Here is a 14014-nt window from a genome sequence, read left to right on the forward strand (position 1 = left end):
GTAGAGGTGAAGGGGGTAAGGTCCTGAAAACTGCTGCTACTTAGGGGTCTAAAACAGATACATTTTTACTTAGCTTTAACACAGTTACAACTGTTATTTTATAGTGCAGAGCAACAGGGACAGAAGGAACCATGAGAGAAGCGATGACTGGCTTCACGGTTTCCCCCACATAATGGTTTTTTACACGGCACGCGCACACATTGTGATTAATATTATGGCACTGTTAGCACACTGTGGACTTCAAACTTATTTCCTCACCCCCAAATGTATTGATACATTGCCCAGCCTTAAAGTATGTGTGTGTGCTCTATGCAAAAATCACCATGCGGGAAAAACTGTGAAGCCAGCTAGTGCCTCTACAATCCATCCTGCATGTCTGCAATCCATCCTGATTGCAGACATGGTGATATATTGGTACATTGCAAAATTTAGCTGGTGCTCTATCACGATTTTGAAAACCAGGTAACATCTAGCCCTCCTCTCAACCCTTGTTATTCTTCGAAAAGAATTTGTCTAAGTTTGCTTAAGTAAGTGGCTTAAAAGTGTGGGTTTGGATTAGGAAAAGAGGAGAAATGATTCCCTACAACAGGTAACTTATCAGTTTTCGTGAAAGGTGTCAACCTTGAGAGAAAGCAGTATTATTTGTGATGGCTAAAAGGTAAAGGGACCCCTGACCGTTAGGTCCAGTCGCGGACGACTCTGTGGTTGCGCGCTCGTCTCGCTCTATAGGCCGAGGGAGCCGGCATTTGTCCGCAGACAGTTTTTCCGGGTCATGTGGCCAGCATGACTAAGCCGCTTCTGGCGAACCAGAGCAGAGCACGGAAATGCCATTTACCTTCCCGCCGGAGCGGTACCTATTTATCTACTTGTACTTTGACGTGCTTTTGAACTGCTAGGTTGGCAGGAGCAGGGACTGAGCAACGGGAGCTCACCCCGTCGCGGGAATTCGAACCGCCGACCTTCTGATCGGCAAGCCCAAGAGGCTCAGTGGTTTAGACCACAGCACCACCCGCGTCCCTACACAACACAAAACACTGTTGCTGTGGTGCAGGTTTTATTTTTATTTTTTTTACCTTATATTTTGGAAATGTACACCCAGGTTTTATTTCCTTTAAATTTGAGGGGGGGGGGGGACCAAGAGAGTGGGGCCCTAAACTATAGCTTGTTTAGCTTACATGTAAATACGGCACTAGGGGCTGGCTGCCCTGCTCACTCTGCTAAGCCTAGGCTAACCGATCCAATAGGAATCCAACCCCTCCGGCACTTCCTGGCGTGGTGCGCTCAGCGTCGGGCCAGGGAAAGCGCTCTGCTGCAGTAAGAGCGCTCCCAATCACGGTTACGGGATAAAAAGACGGGGAAGCGAGGGCAACGCAAACCCTGAAGAGGTCTGAGAGGAGGTTCCAGACTGAAGAAAACAGATCCAAGCAGCGCATAAAGGGGTTTTCTGCCGTCCCAGCACAAAAAGTGGAGGGAGGTAGAAGAACTTCAGAGCAGAAAAGATCGCACACCCGACCGTGAGACGCCCCTGAGACCCGAATGAAAAAGCACCAAGCTGCTCCAAACCAAAACTGTAAAATCAAGAGTACTCCTGAAGGAACAAGGTAATAACGCTGGCTTATATTAAAATAAAAGGAGTACGGACTAACTTAATATTATAAAGGACAGTAAAGCTAATGGAGAGAGGAGCTTCAGCGTTCTGAGACTTATCAAGTTGTGGAAAATAAGCCTTGTAAAGAGGCAGAAAATAAAAACTGAGACATACTGAGTACCTGCTTATACAGGGGGACACTCTGTTGAGAGAGACAAGGAGCTGAAATAGCAAGCAGCAGCAGCAGCAGCGGAGACAACAAAGCAGCGGCCATTAAGAAAGAGATCAGCGTAAAACAAAGGGGTGAGTGAAAAAGGAAAAGGAGGGGGAGAAACGTGGAGGATACAGTGGAAAAAGAGAAGGAATAGAAAAGATTTGAAGACCAGGCAGCGGTGGGAAGATAAAGATTAAGATAAAAAAGTGAAAGGGAAGAGGAAGAGATATACAAAGGGAGAGAAAGAAGGAGGAAAAGACTGGAATCGGGAAGAAGGCAGCTGGCGAAAATGGCGCTGGGGGGGGGGGGGGAGAGGGAGTCATCGCCCTCAGAAGGGGAAAAAGCCGGAAGAAGAATAGAGGCGGAAACAGTCACTGCAACAAAGAGAGGCTAGAGAAACAAAACAAGAAGTAAATTGGAAAATAAAATTACTCCCATAATTATGAAAAAAACGCTGCTAAGACACAGGCTTGAAGTACAACCATAAAGAAAACTAGCTATACACGAAAGGACATTTGAAATACCAAGTTCAGCTTCTAGAAAATAAGTTCTTAAGACGGATGTTAAGTACTGCGAAGGATTTTTTTCTCTGATAATTGCCAAAGTAATTAAAAATTGCCAAAGTAATTAAAGCTATTTAACTAATTTTTAATTAAAACTTGGACTTTTTATTTTACTTTTTAAAAAAAATATATTTGAGATGATCTGATAACAACATAGGGTAAAACCACCGGAATCTTAACTGACTTTCAATCCCATCAGGTAAAAGGACCAAATTATAGACTATAAACAGAGCATTTTCAAAGTTTAGGAATATATATATTCTTGGTTTGAAATAAAGATAGCTAGATCAGAACCAAAAGGAAGAATGACAAATATGGGTTCTAAAAAATACCAAACTACACTGACATCTGGGTCAGGTCTACAAGTGAGAAGATAATCAACAGCTGAAACAGACCCCAATGCTAACATAAAATACCTTATAATGGGGATGGAAAAGAGCCTGAATGATGAGCTGGACATACTAGCTGGCAACATCCAACAAAACTCAAAGCTAATAATAGACCTAACAACACAAATAAGTGACCTCTCACTTAAAAATAAAGAACTGGATAAATCTGTACAAGAACTTAAGAGTAAATCTACCAAACAAGAGGAAATGACAAAGAAATTGCAAATGGAAAATAAGGACATTAAAAAATCACAAGACTCAACGAAGGAAGAAATAAATGACCTAAAGAGAGCCCATGAAGAGCTGCTAGATGATATATCATTGATGGAGATGCGTCAGAAGGAGAAGGTCCTCCGCTTCCGAGGCGTCCCACAAACTCATGATGAACAAATTCAAGAAAAACTATCACAGGAGATTGCAAACTGGTTGGGAGTAGAGGTAGAAGAGATGCTACTGGATATTGATAAAATTTTCAGGATCAAATCAGAAAGATCGGACACTTATAAAGGGCCAGGAGATTGCTTAATTTTTTTCAACTCAAGACTTTTAAAGGACAAAATATTACATCAAAAAGGACAAGTGAAGTTAGTAATAGATGATAGGCCTATCGAAATATTTAAGGAAATCCCAAAAAGAATTCTGAAGAAAAGGCAGAATTATAAGACAGTAACAGAAGCACTCAAGAAGAATTTGATTAGATTCCGGTGGGAATTTCTTGAGGGCATCACCTTCACATATAAGGACAGAAGAAAAACTTTTAGATCAGTAGATGAGCTGGGAAAATTCTGGAGGAAGTACAAAAAAGAATTAACTGGAGAGCCAACATTGGAACGAGAGGAAACAACGCAGACACCACAAGAAGCATAGAGAGACAAGCGCGTATTAAGGGGGGGGGGGGAGATTGGAAGAAGCAGATTATCAAAATCCTAAAATTTCTGAGTTTTTTTTTCTTTTTTTCTTTTCTTTTTTTATTTACTCAACGAAACTACTGTAGATAATAAATAAAAATTAATGAATCTAAAAATTATATCTTGGAATGTTAACGGTTTAAATGATAAGAGGAAGAGAAATAAAATAGAGCATGTATTGAGGAAAGAACAATGGGATATTATATGCTTGTAGGAGACCCATGTGACTAGAAACCATAGAAGGGTTTTAGAAAACAAGAGATTGGGTCAAGAATTTATATCCTCAGATGTAAAAAAGAAAAGGGGAATTGTGATCTATGTGAACCCTAAACTAGACACAAAAAAAATCTTTAAGGATGATGAGGGTAGATTACTAGGGGTAAAAATAACAAAAGGTAAAGAACATTTAATTATAGTAGGAGTTTATGCACCGAATGGTAACAAAACAGAATTCTTCAGAAAAGTAGAAGCTAATCTACTGGAATTTATAGAAGAGGAAATTATTTTGATGGGAGACCTAAATGGTGTCACATCAATAGAATTAGACAGGACACAGAGAGAAAGAAAATCCAAAAAAGGCAGACTCCCAGACACCTTCTTCCAGATGGTAGAAAACCTAAATTTGATTAATATATGGAGATATAAAAACCCAGGAGAAAGACAGTATACACATTTCTCGGAAGTTAAAAAATCAGCCGGCAGAATTGACAGCATATGGGTATCAAATAACTTAACAACTAAAATTAAAAAAGCAGAAATACAGACCAAAATTATTACAGATCACAAGCCAGTCACATTAGAATTAAAGGAACACAAGAAAACTAATAAAAGATGGAGACTTAATGAAAGATTATTAAATGACGAAAAGATTGTGAAAAAAGCGCAAGAACTATTGAAAGAATTTTTTGAATTAAATAAAGAACAGGATAAAGACTTCAGGACAATATGGGATGCAAGTAAAGCTTTCATAAGAGGCTTTTACATACAACAAAGTGCAATAAGGAAAAGAAACAGAGAGCAAAAACTGGAACAAATAAGGAAGGAAATAGGAATAAATGAAAAATTATTAGCAAAACAACCAAAAAATGAATTAATAAACCAAAAACTAAAAATATTACAAACCCAGGCTTCAGCAATATTAAATAGTGAAATTGAGGACAATATTAAATGGATGAAACAAAGGTCGTTCGAATTTGCAAATAAACCCGGAAAGATGCTAGCCTGGCAACTGAAAAAGAGACAAAAGGAAAAACTGATTGATAAAATAGTGGAAGAGGGGAGAACTTTAGATAACCCTGAGGAAATTAAAAAGTGTTTTACAAAATATTATAATAAGCTATATAAGCAGGAAATGAGACAGAGGTTGAAATAAAAGAGTATTTATGTGGAAAGGATATACCTAAAATTAAGGAAGAAAAGATTCAAGAGCTAAACTCCCCAATAACCACGACAGAGCTTCATCAAGCGATAATTAAGATGAAACTGGGAGAATCCCCAGGCCCAGATGGTCTTACCGCAATACATTACAAAAAATTAGAGGAACCACTATTATCACCTATGAAGACACTCTTAAATAGAATATTAGAAGACGGGAAGATTCCCAACACCTGGAAACAGGCGCACATAGTAGTAATCCCAAAACAAGGACGAAATAAAGAGTTTATAACCAATTATAGACCAATATCATTACTAAATAATGATTACAAGATCTATGCACAAATATTGGCAACAAGATTAAAGACAGTTTTGCAGGATTGTATAAATAAAGAGCAGGCAGGGTTCTTGCCGGGCAGGAAAATGAGTGACAATATAAGAACAGTGATTGATATGATCGAGTATTTAGACATGAAACCAAGTATGAAGGTAGCCTTTGTTTTTGTGGACGCGGAAAAGGCGTTTGACAAAGTATCATGGAAATTTCTAAAAATATTATTAGACCAGATGGACATGGGAGACCAAATCACAAGAAGGTTAAAAGCAATTTGTGAACAACAAGAAGCAAATATAATAATAAATAATGACACGACTTATTATTTTAAAATACAGAAGGGCACCAGACAAGGGTGCCCACTTTCACCTTTGTTATTCATTTTGATTTTGGAAATATTAAATCAAGAAATCAGAGTGGATCAAGAAATAAATGGAATATCCCTAGGATAGAAAATATACAAAATAAGGGCATTTGCAGATGATTTAGTTTTAATGGTGGAAAATCCAAAGGAAAGCATAGCAAAGGCTCTAGAAAAAATGGAAAACTTTGGAAGGGTATCAGCTTTTGCTTTGAATAAAGAAAAAATGAAACTAATGGTAAAAAACATAGGAGATCAAGAGAAAAAGGAACTGGTAGAAAAATTTGGATTACAAATTGTAAAAAAGTGAAATATTTAGGTATACATATAACAATGAAAAATATAAATTTGTTTGAAGATAATTATAAAAAAATTGGGAAGAAACAAAAAGAGAAATGGAAACTTGGACAAGATTGAAATTAACACTCTGGGGTAGAATTTCGGCTATTAAAATGAATATCTTACCAAAACTTATGTTCCTTTTTCAAATGATTCCCATAATAGGTAAAGATGATTGTTTTAAAAAATGGAAAACGGACCTCACAAAGTTTATATGGCAAGGCAAAAAGCCACGGATCAAACATAAATTATTAACCGACATAAAAGAGCGGGGAGGTTTTGGACTCCCAGACCTGAGACTATATTACGATGCAGCATGCGTTACGTGGATGAAGGATTGGATCAAATTGGAGAACAGTGACATTTTGGATTTGGAGGGATGGAACAACAGATATGGTTGGCATGCCTATCTAATTTATAACAAAGTGGCAGTCCATAAAGAATTTCTAAGCCACGTAATTAGAAATGCACTATACAAGGTCTGGGTGAGACATAGAAGGTTGTTAGAACCAAAAACCCCATGGTGGGTCTCGCCACTAGAAGTAATATCAGTTAAAAAGAAAAATACTATAGGAAGAATGGCAACTTACCAGCAGCTCCTAAAGGAAGAACAGGGCCAATTAAAACTAAGACCATACGATGAGGTGACCCAATACTGTACCACATGGCTACAATATCACCAAATTGCACAAATATTCAACCAGGATAAAGTAATAGGATTTGAAAAAGAAGAATCAAAATTACAAAAAGTATTATTACAAAACTCAAAAAAAATATATCCAAAATGTATAATTTATTATTAGAATGGGAATTAAAGGATGAAGAAGTAAAAGAAGTTATGATTAAATGGGCATGTGATATAGGATATGTAATTCGGCTGGATCAATGGGAGAAATTATGGAAATATGATATTAAATTCACGGCATGTTATACAATAAGAGAAAATTTTATGAAAATGGTGTACCAATGGTACTTAACTCCAGTAAAATTGGCTAAAATTTACAAATTAAAATCGAACACCTGTTGGAGATGTAAAAAAGAAATAGGAACAATGTTTCACATGTGGTGGGAATGCCGACTTATTAAACAATTCTGGAATGAAATCTATGAAGAACTCAAAAAGATGTTTAAAATATCCTTTAGTAAAAAACCGGAGGCATTCCTTTTAGGTTTAATTACAAATGATACCCCTGAAAATCAAAGGAAAGTATTCCTTTATGCAACAACAGCTGCCAGGATGCTTATAGCTAAAAACTGGAAAGGCAGAAAAATTCCATCAGTGAAAGATTGGCAAATTAAATTTTGTGAATACATAAATCTGGCAAGACTCACAGCTTACATAAGGGGACAATCGGACCAGAAATTATTAAAAGAATGGGGTTGTGCTAAAGAGTATATGAAAAAACATTGTTCTGGAGTTAGTATATTGGTATGTAATGAATGATGCTTTACAGGGTTAAAGAATAAGAAAAATGGTGTAAAAAAGCACAAAGATGGAAGTAGTCTAATTAGACACAACAATACAGTAAGAGTAAATTTTTTGAGGTCTTAGAACAAAGGAAGGAAGTCAATTTGTGTTTATGTACGTTTAGTTTGCTTTTTTTCTTTTCTTTTTTTTCCCTTTGCTTTTTTTCTTTTCTTTTTCTTTTCTGTTTTTTTTCTATATGTTCCCGGGATCTTTGTCTGTATAGTATTATTTTGGATTCAATGTTTGTAATTTTTGTTATGATTTTGCATTGAAAATAAAAAAGTTCAAAAAAAAAAAAAAAGGAATCCAACCCCTCCGACAATCCAATATTGTGTCCTACATTTCTAAGCAGTGAAAAGTTCTGGAGCAGCAATACAGGGAGAAAGGGTACCAGGGGTAGGGGGGCTTGCAAACTAGCCACATATGGTTGATCTGTCTGGACTGAGATCAAGTCATACTCAAGCCACAAAGCTCTGTTTTGACGCTTTGTTCTTTGCTTGAATTCCCCAGAATTCCCCCTCGCTCTCTAAACCGGAAGCACAAGCATTTCCTCCACCCTCTAGAAATAATGTAATAGCTTAAGGAATCATTTACCTCGAGAGAAACAGAGACTCCTGCAGCAATACCCAATCTTCAAAGTTGAACAATCATCACCTGGACGTCCTCACTGAGCATCGACGCCAAAAGGTAAGCAGAGCATCCCGATTTGTTTGGGTCTCTTACAAAAACAGCATTTGTGAAATGAAACAACTGACTTTGCGAATGAGATATCTACTTAATGGTGACTGGCAAATTTTGCAGACTGGCATTCAAGGAAGAGTTGCCTTGGAGGAAACTTCTCTGTCACAAAATGACAGTACACTTCTCTACTTAATGAGGTCAAGGCGAACAAGTGAAATGTTGAGGGCTAGTAACTTGTGGGCTTATTTGCAAAGCTACGGTTGTTGTTGTTTAGTCGTTTAGTCGTGTCCAACTCTTCGTGACCCCATGGACCAGAGCACGCCAGGCACTCCTATCTTCCACTGCCTCCCGCAGTTTGGTCAGACTCATGTTTGTAGCTTCGAGAACACTGTCCAACCATCTCGTCCTCTGTCGTCCCCTTCTCCGTGTGCCCTCAATCTTTCCCAACATCAGGATCTTTTCCAGGGAGTCTTCTCTTCTCATGAGGTGGCCAAAGTATTGGAGCCTCAGCTTCATGATCTGTCCTTCCAGTGACCACTCAGGGCTGATTTCCTTAAGAATGGATGCGTTTGATCTTCTTGCAGTCCATGGGACTCTCAAGAGTCTCCTCCAGCACCAGAATTCAAAAGCATCCATTCTTCGGCGATCAGCCTTCTTTATGGTCCAGCTCTCACTTCCATACATCACTACTGGGAAAACCATGGCTTTAACTATACGGACCTTTGTTGGCAAGGTGATGTCTCTGCTTTTTAAGATGCTGTCTAGGTTTGCCATCGCCTTTCTCCCAAGGAGCAGGCGTCTTTTAATTTCGTGACTGCTGTCACCATCTGCAGTGATCATGGAGCCCAAGCAAGTAAAATCTCTCACTGCCTCCATTTCTTCCCCTTCTATTTGCCAGGAGGTGATGGGCCCAGTGGCCATGATCTTTCTTTTTTTGATGTTGAGCTTCAGACCATATTTTGCGCTCTCCTCTTTCATCCTCATTAAAAGGTTCTTTAATTCCTCTTCACTTTCTGCCATCAAGGTTGTATCATCTGCATATCTGAGGTTGTTGATATTTCATCTCCCCATTGCTTTTTATATCGGTCCTGGAGGTTCTGCTCAATATGATTAGAAAGGACCAATTGGTTAAAGGTATACAACTCAGAGCTAAATAGTATAAATTGAAAGCTTTTGCTGATGATTTAGTTTTGACATTACAGGAGCCAGAATCCAGTACTAAAAGAGTATTGCAATTAATTCGAGAATTTGGTCAAGTTGCGGGATTTAAGTTGAATAAGTTGAAAACTAAGGTGTTAGAGAAAAATTTAACAGAGATTGAGAAAGAGAGGTTTCAGAAGGAGACAGGATTAATATTGGTTAAGAAAGTGAAATATCTAGGGGTTCATATGACTGCTAAAAATGTGAATTTATTTAAAGACAATTATGAAAAATGTTGGATGGAAGTGAAAAAGGATTTAGAAATATGGTCAAAATTGAAGTTATCATTGCTGGGCCGAATTGCTGCAATAAAGATGAATGTATTGCCTAGGATGCTGTTTTTGTTTCAAACATTGCAAATTTTGGACAAGATGGACTGTTTCAAGAAATGGCAGAGAGATATCTCAAGATTTGTCTGGCAGGGCAAGAAACCTCGAATAAAATTTAAGATTCTAACTGACGCTAAAGAAAGAGGTGGATTTGCCCTGCCAGACCTTAAACTTTATTATGAATCAGCCGCATTTTGTTGGCTGAAAGATTGGCTGCTTCTTGAAAACACGGACATTTTGGATTTAGAAGGTTTTAATAATGTTTTTGGATGGCATGCATACCTGTGGTATGACAAGGTCAAAGCGCACAAAGCCTTTAAAAACCATATTGTCAGGAAAGCATTGTTTAATGTCTGGATGAGATATAAGGATTTGCTGGAAAGTAAAACACCAAGGTGGCTGTCACCAATGGAGGCTAAGGCTCTGAAAAAAATTAATATGGAGACAAACTGGCCAAAATATTGGGAAATTTTGGAACAAGATGGAGATAGATTAAAGCTGCAGAGCTTTGACAGTATAAAAACTAAAGTACGAGACTGGCTTCACTACTATCAAATAAGGGAGGTTTATAATTTGGATAAGAAAATTAGTTTTCAGGTGGAAAAATCAAAATTGGAAACAGTTTTGTTAGATCCTAAAACTAAGAATTTATCAAGAATGTATAACTTGCTGTTGAAATGGAATACACAAGATGAAACAGTTAAATCTGTTATGATTAAATGGGCACAAGATTTTGGACATAACATTATGATGGCTGACTGGGAAAAGTTATGGACCACAGGTATTAAGTTTACGGCTTGTAATGCCTTAAGAGAGAATATAATGAAAATGATTTACAGGTGGTACCTAACCCCAGTCAAGCTGGCAAAAATTTACCATTTGCCCGATAATAAATGTTGGAAATGTAAAGAGATTGAGGGCACATTCTTTCACCTTTGGTGGACGGTCTTCTGGGAGACGATATATAATGAAATGAAAAGGTATTTAAATATACCTTTCAGAAGAAACCAGAGGCCTTTCTCCTGGGCATGGTCGGCCAATTGGTGCGAAGGGAGGATAGAACTTTTTTTATGTATGCCACAACAGCAGCAAGAATACTCATCGGAAAGTATTGGAAGACACAAGAATTACCCACCCGAGAAGAATGGCAGACGAAAGTGATGGACTATATGGAATTGGCCGAGATGACTAGCAGAATCCGGGACCAAGGAGAAGAGTCAGTGGAATAAGATTGGAAAAAAATTAAAGTATATCTTAAAAAATATTGTAAAATTAAGGACTGTTAGAAAGATGTTGGAAAAAGAAAATTAGGTGGTTTTGGTAGAAATGATATAAAGGATTAAGTAAAAATGAGTTGATGAAATTGATGAAAGAGAGGACGTTAAACTATAATATATTAAATTAAATTACTTAAATGAAAATAAGGTTGGAAGGATTTGCTGAAAAAACAATTTGAACTAGAATACAAAATTGGGAGGTGTGAGGAGGTCAAGGAAACAAGTAAAGGAAGAAAGTTATGTAAAGGTTTAATCTGTTCTTTTTTTTTAAGCGAATGTATTTTTATATCTTTTTTTTTCTTTTTTTCCTTTTCTGTTGCTGTTGTATTCTTTTTTTTGTATTTTGTATTGTTCTTTTTTCTTTTTGTAACTTTAAACTCTGAATAAATATTATTTTTTTAAAAAAAAAGATATTTCTTCCAGCGATCTTAATTCCAGCTTGGGATTCATCCAGCCCAGCCTTTCGCATGATGAAGTCTGCATATAAGTTAAATAAGCAGGGAGACAATATACAGCCTTGTCGTACTCCTTTCCCAATTTTGAACCAATCAGTTGTTCCATATCCAGTTCTAACTGTAGCTTCTTGTCCCACATAGAGATTTCTCAGGAGACAGATGAGGTGATCAGGCACTCCCATTTCTTTAAGAACTTGCCATAGTTTGCTGTGGTCAACACAGTCAAAGGCTTTTGCATAGTCAATGAAGCAGAAGTAGATGTCTTTCTGGAACTCTCTAGCTTTCTCCATAATCCAGCACATGTTTGCAATTTGGTCTCTGGTTCCTCTGCCCCTTCGAAATCCAGCTTGCACTTCTGGGAGTTCTCGGTCCACATACTGCTTAAGCCTGCCTTGTAGACACATAGTCAGAAAAGCTAAGGCACAGAATGAACTCAGGCTTGCTAGAGAGGTTAAAAGCAACAAAAAAGGCTTTTATGGGTATGTTCGTAGCAAAAGGAAGAACACAGAAACAGTGGGGTCACTCAGAGGAGAAGATGGTGAAATGCAAACAGGGGACACAGAAAGGGCTGAACTCCTCAATGCCTTCTTTGCCTCAGTCTTCTCCGATAAAGAAAACAATGCCCGACCTGAGGAATTTGGAGCAAATGATTCAGCAGAGGAAACACAGCCCAGAATAACTAAAGAGATAGTACAAGAATACTTGGCTAGTCTAGATGTATTCAAGTCTCCAGGGCCAGATGAACTGCATCCAAGAGTATTAAAAGAACTGGCAGATGTGATCTCAGAACCACTGGCAGTCATCTTTGAGAATTCCTGGAGGACAGGCGAAGTCCCGGCAGACTGGAGGAGGGCAAATGTTGTCCCTATTTTCAAAAAGGGGAAAAGAGAGGACCCAAATAATTACCGCCCAGTCAGTCTGACATCAATACCAGGGAAGATTCTGGAGCAGATCATTAAGCAAACAGTCTGTGAGCACCTAGAAACGAATGCTGTGATCACCAATAGTCACACTTCAAAACAACCTTGACAGATTAGAGAACTGGGCCAAAACAAACAAGATGAATTTTAACAGGGAGAAATGTAAAGTATTGTACTTGGGCAAAAAAAATGAGAGGCACAAATACAAGATGGGTGACACCTGGCTTGAGAGCAGTACATGTGAAAAGGATCTAGGAGTCTTGGTTGACCACAAACTTGACATGAGCCAACAGTGTGACGCGGCAGCTAAAAAAGCCAATGCAATTCTGGGCTGCATCAATAGGAGTATAGCATCTAGATCAAGGGAAGTAATAGTGCCACTGTATTCTGCTCTGGTCAGACCTCACCTGGAGTACTGTGTCCAGTTCTGGGCACCACAGTTCAAGAAGGACACTGACAAACTGGAACGTGTCCAGAGGAGGGCAACCAAAATGGTCAAAGGCCTGGAAACGATGCCTTATGAGGAACGGCTAAGGGAGCTGGGCATGTTCAGCCTGGAGAAGAGGAGGTTAAGAGGTGATATGATAGCCATGTTCAAATATATAAAAGGATGTCACATAGAGGAGGGAGAAAGGTTGTTTTCTGCTGCTCCAGAGAAGCGGACACGGAGCAATGGATCCAAACTACAAGAAAGAAGATTCCACCTAAACATTAGGAAGAACTTCCTGACAGTAAGAGCTGTTCGACAGTGGAATTTGCTGCCAAGGAGTGTGGTGGAGTCTCCTTCTTTGGAGGTCTTTAAGCAGAGGCTTGACAACCATATGTCAGGAGTGCTCTGATGGTGTTTCCTGCTTGGCAGGGGGTTGGACTCGATGGCCCTTGTGGTCTCTTCCAACTCTATGATTCTATGATTCTATGATATATTTTTAAAATAATTTTTATTGGATGGTTTTATGTTTCAAAAAACAATACAGCCATACTACCACAAAATATAATTAAGAAATAAAAATTAACATACATCGATATTTAGTTTGTTGTTTGTTATTTACCGTCTTATTTCCTCCCAAACATTGCATACAACAACAACACATATGTATAGACACCCACACACCTACACCCGCACAGAAAATGATAATAATAAAAGTAAATATTTTTCCCCTTTTATCTTCCAAAATCTTTTCTTCAACTTTGACTTCCTGTCAAGTCCCTTTGCATATGTTTTATCTTACATTTTATCTTGCTGTTTCCACATCTCATCTTCTTCATATATTTTTTCTTTTTTTCTTTATGATCTCTTCTGATAATCTCCTTAAGCAGATAAACACCAATTATATCCTGTGTGGATTTTTCCGTTCGTCCAATCCTCATATCAAGATGGTTTCCATATATCATCACTGTCAGGGAACTGCCATCGGAGCCAGAGGGAGAGGGAGGGCTCCAGAGGGATTCTGGAGAGCGTCCCGGGAGGGAGAAAAGCAGCCCATCTTCTGGGGAAGGAAATCAGCGTAGCACCAGTGGAGAAGGGGGGCAGATGGGGGAATTGGCGAGGCGGTCCCATGACTCCTCGCCGGGGACCAGCGGGGAGAGTAAGGGTCCTCCGTTGCCCACGCCCTC

General features: G+C 38.5%; 1 protein-coding gene and 1 long non-coding RNA gene across 2 annotated transcripts in view; one reads left to right on the top strand and one right to left on the bottom strand.

The window, feature by feature from the left end:
* Positions 1-11434, top strand: part of LOC310836025 — a 115961-nt gene extending 104527 nt beyond the window's left edge. Inside the window, exon 2 of the long non-coding RNA XR_014559844.1 lies at positions 10729-11434. This is a non-coding gene — a long non-coding RNA (uncharacterized lncRNA). The remainder of the gene's footprint in view (positions 1-10728) is intronic.
* LOC310835928 (putative helicase senataxin) overlaps positions 1-14014 on the bottom strand; it is a 427391-nt gene that overhangs the window by 52964 nt on the left and 360413 nt on the right. The window lies entirely within an intron of this gene.

This window comes from Podarcis gaigeae, assembly GCF_964106915.1.
Source record: "Podarcis gaigeae genome assembly, chromosome: W".
Taxonomy (NCBI): domain Eukaryota; kingdom Metazoa; phylum Chordata; class Lepidosauria; order Squamata; family Lacertidae; genus Podarcis; species Podarcis gaigeae.